Genomic DNA, 8,741 nt, shown 5'->3' with positions numbered 1-8,741 from the left:
AGAAGATGAGAAGCACGTTGACATGCCCAAATGCAGGCTACTGTGCAACTCCCTATTCAGGTAGGATGCAATTTTGTTCGTCATTATTATTATTATTGTATATCATTGTTATTATTGTAAGCCTATTTATTAATCGAAATCAGTTTTTTTTTTTTTTGCGAAAGCTGTTTTGTTTAATTCTGTTGAGCATTTTATTGGCACAATGTGTGTTCCATATTTAGTTTAAGATATTAATAAGTAGGTCTGTTGTAAAAAATAACATCAGCCTGTTTCTGTCATTTGTTGGGTATGGTAGGCATTTGCCTTTGTTGGTTATTGCTGCAAAATAGCCTGTTCTAAACTTTTGTCAAGGTTCATACCAGTTTGCAATTGTTTTATTTCGTACTGTTGAGACATTTTCTTTGGCCAAATTAAGTTCTAACTGTAATTCCTTATAAACAATGGCTTGACTATATTTTGATATTACCCTAATAAAGTGTAGAAACTTTGGGGGTTTGGTTTGGTGTGGTGTGGCTATTATTAAGCTTTAGTTACTGCAAGTCTATAATATGAAGGCAGTGCCCTGACCTTAGTGAGCCGTTTTATTTCTCTATTTGGTTAGGTCAGGGTGTGATTTGGGGTGGACATTCTATGTTGTGTATTTCTATTTTGGCCTGATATGGTTCCCAATCAGAGACAGCTGTGTACCGATCCCACGCATCAGGTCTCCAGTGCGCCTCCACAGTCCAGGACGTCCTGTGCCTCTTCCCCACACTCGCCCTGAGGTGCGTGTCATCAACCCGATGCCACCTGTACCGGTCCCACGCATCAGGCCTCCAGTGCGCCTCCACAGTCCAGAGCTTCGGGCGACAGTTCCCAGTCCAGAGCTTCCGGCGACAGTTCCCAGTCCAGAGCGTCCAGCGAAGTTTCACTGTCCAGAACCTCCAAAGACGGTCCACAGTCCGAAACGTCCAAAGACAGTCCACAGTCCGGAACGTCCAGCGACGGTCCCCAGTCCGGGGCCTCCAGCGACGGTCCCCAGTCCGGGGCCTCCAGCGACGGTCCCCAGTCTGGGGTCTCTAGTGACGGTCCCCAGTCCGGGGCCTCCAGCGACGAGCTGCAGTCCAGAGTCTTCAGCGATGAGCTGCAGTCCAGAGCCTCCAGCGGTGGTTTCCAGTTCTGAGCCTCCGGCGATGATCCACAGTCCGGTTCCTCCAGCAACGATCCATGGTCCAGTTCCACAGAAGCGGAGGGATCAGTGTAGGGAGCGGGGACTACTCCCCGAACTGGAGCCGCCACTGAGGGTAGATGCCCAAACGGACCCTCCCCTATAGGTTCAGGTTTGCGGCCGGGAGTCCCGGGGGGGGGGGGGGGGGGGGGGTGTACTGTCACGCCCTGACCTTAGAGAGATGTTTTATTTCTCTATTTGGTTAGGTCAGGGCGTGATTTGGGGTGGGCATTCTATGTTGTGTATTTCTATGTTGGCCTGATATGGTTTCCAATCAGAGACAGCTGTTTATCGTTGTCTCTGATTGGGGATCATATGTAGGCAGGCCTTTTTCCCACTTTCTGGTGTGGGATCTTGACTATGTGTAGTTGCCTGTCAGCACTATTTTGTATAGCGTCACATTTCGTTTGTTCATTTTGTTGGTTTGTTCGGTGTTCATTCAAAGAGAATGTACGCATCCATGCTGCGCCTTGGTCTCATTCTAACTACGGACGTGCCAAGTGCACACCTGCGCTTCAACTGTTGAACTTGAGGTGAGAAAGAATGTTTCAGGCCTAAGAGAATTACTCCTATGATCTAACAATATAATGCTTCTCTTTATCCAAAATATTCTGTTAGAAAATGTATGAATTAACCTCCCTCTGTATGTTTACATATGTATAGCAGACGCAGTAGGCATCTGGCATTAAGAAATGCATGCGGGTGTTGTAGAATGCCGCGGCATATCTCTATCTCTCTCTATCTCTCTGGGGATGGACCTAAGCTTCTCCTCCTTTATATAGGCTATATAAAAATGTACATAAATCATACGGTGGACACCTAAGCCTATGCATGCAATGCCCAGATGCGTTTAGTGCTCAAATCTTAGACAGCTGAACCATGAGGTGAACAATTATTTTTTTCAGGAAAGTAGCCTAAAAAACTATTAAAAAAATAGGCAATAAAGTTTTGCATATGCTACACATCGAAACACAAGGAATGGTGTTTTGGTCATTTGATCTAGGCTGTTTTTAAGGACACGTAAATGTGGCTCATTTGGCCAATATCCCTCATTTATTGAGGGCACTGGCTGTGCCAAGTCGGATCTCAAAGCATATGGATGTCCAATACATTTCTTAAATTAAAATCTTCCAGGCCACTTTGTCAGGGGCCAAATGTTCTTTAAGGGAACCCTGAAATGCTCATATTGTTTATATGCAGACTTTAGAATAGTCAGATGAAAATCTGTCACCAGTTGGATGGAAACCTAGCTATAGACATCCTAAAGACTGTGGCAAGTACACTAGTCCAGTGTCACTTTGATTATGCCAGCACATCATGGTTCACCAGCAGCCACAAACATCTAAAAAAGAATATACAGATTAAAACCTCTTACAGCTACCCCCATACTTTTTTCAATTTCCGCCTGAAGACATACCCAAATCTAACCGCCTGTAGCTCAGGCCCAGGACCAAGGATATGCATATCCTTGGTTTCATTTGAAAGAAAACACTCTGAAGTTTGTGTAAATGTGAATTGAATGTAGGAGAATATAAAACAATAGATCTGGTTTAGATAATACAATGAAAAAAACCATACGTTTTACATTTTTATTGTTGTATCATCTTTAAAATGAACAAGACAAAACCAACATTCAGATAGGATGATAACTTCCAAAATGAGTGTGCTACATGACATGTATCATGAAGTCACCCAGGTGTCCCACACAAGTGGCCCAAATGTACCCAAGTGGCCAAATTGGTGAAGGCATACATTTTGAAACAAATAACTATATACAAAATACCAAAATGGTATTATAACACCCCCCCCCCAAAAAAAAATGGAGAAAAAAAATGGAGAAAAAAAAAATGGGGGAAAAAATAATTATTGATTCAATAATATATGAAAAAAAATATATATATACATTTACAAAATAACATGGGTAACTATTTACACACTTTCAATATTTGGAAGACCCTTAGTCCTCTATCAAATCAGTTTAGGGTTCCATAGCCGCAGGCAGAACAGTTGAAACTGGAACAGCAGCAAGGCCAGGTGGACTGGGGACAGCAAGGAGTCACCATGCCAGGTAGTCCTGACGCATGGTCCTAGGGCTCAGGTCCTCCGAAAGAGAGAATTAGAGAGAGCATACTTGAATTCACACAGGACACCGGATAAGACTCCCATTCGGAGTCAGTGTCACTGTGAAAGAAAATGTTCAGTTAGAATAGTTTCACATATGAGCCCTGTATCAACAGGTATAATAAACAGATATTATATATATATATGAGTACTTATACATATCATATATATATTGGGGTGGGGCAGCAGACACACGCATCTCACATTTCATGACATTACATGTTTATATATTGCTTCTAAACTAAATTTAAAAAATCACAAATAATATTTTCTATTATTAATTTCAAACAAGGGCATTAGCATGATAAGAACTTACCAGTCCAAAACGATGTCCTCTCCCGTTCAAAAAATATTCTTCCACAATCGCTAAATGAATCGTCCTACAACAATCTCTGTCTCACTTTCCCAATCAATGTATTCTAAAATTGTGTGTACATCTGTATATCTAAACTTAGATTTAGCTTTCCCTGACTTAGTCGCCATACTGATTGATATATAAACAGCTGAATCTGCGCGTTTACCAAACAATGCCGTGCGTAATATGTGTTTCTCCTTCCGGTATGAAACTTCAATAGCGAATGACTCTCTTTACGCTGGAGATTACTACATGGGTTGGTCTTGCAACACATAAACTTGACCTATTGCCGTTTACCTCAGCTCATTGGCTATCTACCCAGCTAGATTTCAAGACGATCAGTGGTCATTGGGTTAAAAGACAGTCGGTCAACGAAAATCATTGGTGCACAATGATGTCATGACTTGTTGTCTTCAAATCGGTTTCTTTCAGTCAATACGTCCCGCGAAATGGCCCATCAGGTTTGATTGTGTTACAAACAAACCAGTTGATTGCAGTGAAACCAAACATGACTGGAAAAGTCACGTTCTGTGTGGGTTATTTACCTGGAATGTGTCGTCGAAAATGGAATGAGACGGAATTCACGACACAAGTGGTTGACAAAATGTTTCGTGTTAGGCTATAAAAACTGATTTTATCAAACAAAAGATCATTCATTGTGTAACAATGAACATTGGACGATGACCAATGAGCAAATAGACGAAGATTGTCAAAGGTAAACAATTTATTTTAATGCAGTTTGTGATTATGTTACGCCTGTGCTGGTTAAAATTGTTGCTTTTTATGGGGCTCTATGCTCAGATAATCGCATCGTATTTTTTCACAGTAAATCCTTTTTTAAATCTCACAATGCAGTTGGATTAGCAAGATTCTAGGCTTTCGATACATGTGAGACACTTGTATTTTCATGAATGTTTAATATGACTATTTATGTAGCGGTTTATGCGCGGTTCCGTGCGCAGAGAGGTTAGTATACACAGGGTAGCTAAAGTTATTGTTATTTGTGGTGATCAACATTATTGAGTTATTTCAATGAAGGGGAGGGTGTTAAAGGGGAGGGTTACGTGAAAATATTTTTTACGTTGGGGATGGGGATCAGTTTTTCTTTTATGACACCTTGAGTTGGACCAGCCAACCCCCTGCCACCCCGTGTGTGTGCAATTAGAAAAAACATGTTGAATACGACAATGCCACCTTCCTCTTTCATGTTGCCTAAATGGTCTATGACTCCGTCATACACCCTATATTTTTTGTTGGCCTAGGCTACCTGGCTAAAATGCCTGCTCACTAGCCTAAGCGAGAGAGAAGGAAAGAGTTCCCTGCTGATGCAACAGGCTTACTCTGCAAATGCACTTCCACATTGCTGCTGTGCTGTTTGTTGCAACTTGGCTACCTGCCAAACTCGTTGTTTTTTACTTTTAATAACCATTTAATCAAAACTCTGCATTTAATAACATTTACCAACATCCTAGTTTTTTCCTTGCCCGACTTTTTTCAATCAACTTTTTCACCCCGGACACTTTAGCACCTGGATACCAACAACAAGTCAGGTTACGAAGAGCTCAACTCATAAAATGCTCTGTATAAAACTAGTAAACACACTGGGGACACGCCTGACACAGCTTTGAGAGGCTACTTGTTAACTTAACTTGTTAACAAAGAGATGCAGTTAGTTTCAGAATGAGTGGCAAGGAATAAGATAGTTGTAAATATTTTTAAAAACTATTTGTATTTGGGACAAATCATTCACCAAACCCTAAATCTCAACTAAATATTGTAATGATTAATGTGAAATTGAGCAAGTTGAAGAGACTAAACTGCTTGGAGTATCCCTGGATTGTAAACTGTCATGGTCAAAACATATTGATACAACATTAGCTAGGATGGGGAGAAGTCTGTCTATAATAAAGCGCTGAACTGCATTCTTAACAGCACTATCAACAAGGCAGGTCCTACTGGCCCTAGTTTTGTTGCACCTGGACTACTGTTCAGTCGTGTGGTCAGGTGCCACAAAGAGAGCAGCGCGGCTATCCCTTGCATGTACACAGAGAGATAACATTGAGAATATGCATGTCAATCTCTAATGGGTCAATGGGAGGAGAGATTGACTTCATCACTACTTGTATTTTTGAGATGTATTGACATGTTGAACTCACTCCTGACACGTTTTTTGGTGCGCCAGGACCATTCACAGCTGAGCTCACCCAGTTTAGCCCAATGCTGATTGGCTATTATTTAAAAATAAATACAAAGATACTATTTTTGACCAGAAAACATAGATAGCCTAGACATATTGAGACAGCAGGGTTCTATTTCATTCGCTTGGATGCTTCCATCAGTGAGATACATTCAGCTACTTGTGAATTGAAGGAAATGTATGAAACAGAGAGACAAAAGATATGATGTATTATTTTTCTTAATTTTTTGGTCATTTATGGGGGGAAGCCTGCCTTAATAACAAACTTGTATTTCATCCATAAATACAAATACATTTGTTCAATTACGAGCCTGGTGGGTTTAGAAAAAGAGAGGAAAAAAAGGGAGGAACCTTCCCGCTAGTCATGATTGGCTGAGATAATGGGTGGGCTGGACATGCCGGGAGATGAGATTGGATTGGTATGCCATGTAGTGCGCTTCTGTTTATAACATGAACTGCTCAGTATGTGCTGATAGTCCTTTCTACCGTGCTGTTTTTGACATACACTACCATTCAAAAGTTTGGGATCACTTAGAAATGTCCTTGTTTTTGAAAGAAAAGCAATTTTTTTTGTCCATTAAAATAACATCAAATTGATCTGAAATACAGTGTAGAGATTGTTAATGTTGTAAATGACTATTGTAGGTGGAAATGGCAGATTTTTTAATGGAATAGGCATACAGGGCTGTGTCTTTGAGGAGGGGAGAGGGCTCGTTGGGTTCAAGGTAGGCTTCCACTGGAGTCGAAGAGCTGTTCTTCTTCCCATTCTTCTCCTCTTTGGTCTTTTTCCTTTCCTTGGCCTCCCCATTGCTCTTGGTTGCCAGGGGCGACTTGACTATGATGGTTGGGTTCTGTTTCAGGTCTTGGCAACTGGGCGGCTCGGCTGCCATGATGGCCTTGGCGCCGTGCATTATAGGAAGGAACTTGCAGTGCAACTCACCTCGGGTCTCCTTCCAGCACCGCACCGATGCCAGCTGCTTCTTCTCAATGTTCCGCTCTGACACCGACAGCTCTAGAGTCTGGGACAGAGCATAAGGAGTAGTCGGTAAGCACAGTGGTCTCAGCAGAAATCATGACTGTAATATCAGTGTTTTATTAATATTTTTTTCCCGTTTAGACCCTTGACCTTAGCATGCAATGTGGCCATGACAGTCTAATCATTCTCAGCTATTCTGAAAGTGGCAAAAAAACATGACACTGAGCATTCTCCAGTAATTGATGTTTCTGTTCTATAAGTATGGCTGTGGGTGGTCGTACCTCCTGCACTAGAAGCCCCTCCTGCATGTAGCATGTATCTATGGTCTTGAGGAGCTCCATGGTCTTATACTGGCCCTGACACGTCTTCCGCTTGTCCTGGGAGCCCAACATGCACTTCAACAATACCAGGCCCACCCGGAAATTGATCTTCAATCCTGGACGATCACACACCAGACAGCAGTGGTGTAAAGTGCCTAAGTAAAAATGTAAACAACAACATTTCAAATTTAGCTACTTACAGTTTTTTACAATCACACACTAAAAGTGGTATTTGAGGCACACTCAGAGAAACAATTCACTCATGTACCTAATCTTCAAACCAAGTCTGCAAAACTGCAAGCACAATATCTGCTTTACACTCAGTTTGCAATTGTAAAACACACTTTTTGCAAAACACTAGTTCTCTATATTAGACACTTTGTTCAAAACTAACAGGTCTTGTGCTTCATTTGGAAAGTACTGTCATTCCAAATGCCACACTCATTTACCCATTACCTACACCCAGTGCTGACGTGTGAAAACACTTATAGCTAATATCTTCACTAAGAAATCAGAGGTTGAGCACTATAAATATGCTTCAGGTTGTCTTTCTTGGTTTGGACAACAATGGAGGCCAATTTTGGAGAGCGAGTTAGAGGAGCGAGAGTAAGAGGGGGAGGAGGATGAGGACAAGGAGGAGGAAGAGGATAAGGAGGAGGCCTGTGGTGACATAGACGAGGGGGCATGCCAGGGCTGGATACGCCACTCCAGACACTGCTTCCCCCGCTGTTTAGCCAGAGAGAACATCGCTTGTGATGTTTATGATGTGCTGTGGCCAGACAAAAATAGGAGACAGGATGCACCCTAACGGCTTTTTTTTTATATCAACAAGCCTATTTGGTTGTCTCCTACTGTATTTGTTTTGTCTGTTACTGTTCATCCTGAAATCTGGATGAAAATACAATGTTTTGAGAAATAAATACATTACATTTTTTCCACCTTAGATTTCTATTTATAGTGTAAATATATACTGAATATGCATACATTATGTATATACTTGTGCACCTACATGTACGTGTGAGTGCTATAACAAACTGCCGTGGACTCTGCTGTACACTGAACATGAAAAAGACACGATTGTAGTTTTTTACATTTGTCACATCTGTGTGTAGTTGGCATGTATTAGAGCTAATCATTTGATGGTTTGTGTGTAGTTTTGATTCAAAAACAGTTTTGAGAAGAGTTAAAATAGTTTTGAATGAAGTGTTTGGTTTTGCAAGAGATGTGTGACGTTTTGCGTGAAGTGTGTTAGTTTTGGGGTTTGGGGGGGAAGAGTGTAGAGAAAAGGAGCCATAGTTTCAGAAATCATGTGTAAGCAATTGTCAAAAACTGTAAGACCGAATCGACATATGCTTACTCCAACAAAAAACATGGCAGTTACTAAATGATCTTACAGAATGGATTTTCACCCACTGGAGCTAAAAGTCCCCATTTGAAGAAGCCATAGACTTCACTAGAACACCCCACTAAGCTACAAACCCAACACACCACATACAAAAACCCATGCCACACCCTGGCCTGACCGAATAAATGAAAATAAACACAAAATACTTTGACCAGGGCGT

General features: G+C 41.4%; 1 long non-coding RNA gene across 1 annotated transcript; it reads left to right on the top strand.

The window, feature by feature from the left end:
• Window positions 1–1,568: 1,568 nt before the first annotated feature.
• On the top strand, window positions 1,569–8,134 carry LOC110509356. The gene is made up of 3 exons (XR_002471422.2): window positions 1,569–1,740; window positions 6,741–6,925; window positions 7,117–8,134. It is a non-coding gene; the product is annotated as an uncharacterized LOC110509356 (long non-coding RNA).
• Window positions 8,135–8,741: the final 607 nt, after the last annotated feature.

Source organism: Oncorhynchus mykiss, chromosome Y (assembly GCF_013265735.2).
Source record: "Oncorhynchus mykiss isolate Arlee chromosome Y, USDA_OmykA_1.1, whole genome shotgun sequence".
Lineage (NCBI taxonomy): Eukaryota > Metazoa > Chordata > Actinopteri > Salmoniformes > Salmonidae > Oncorhynchus > Oncorhynchus mykiss.
This window is presented reverse-complemented; position numbering and strand designations above follow the sequence as displayed.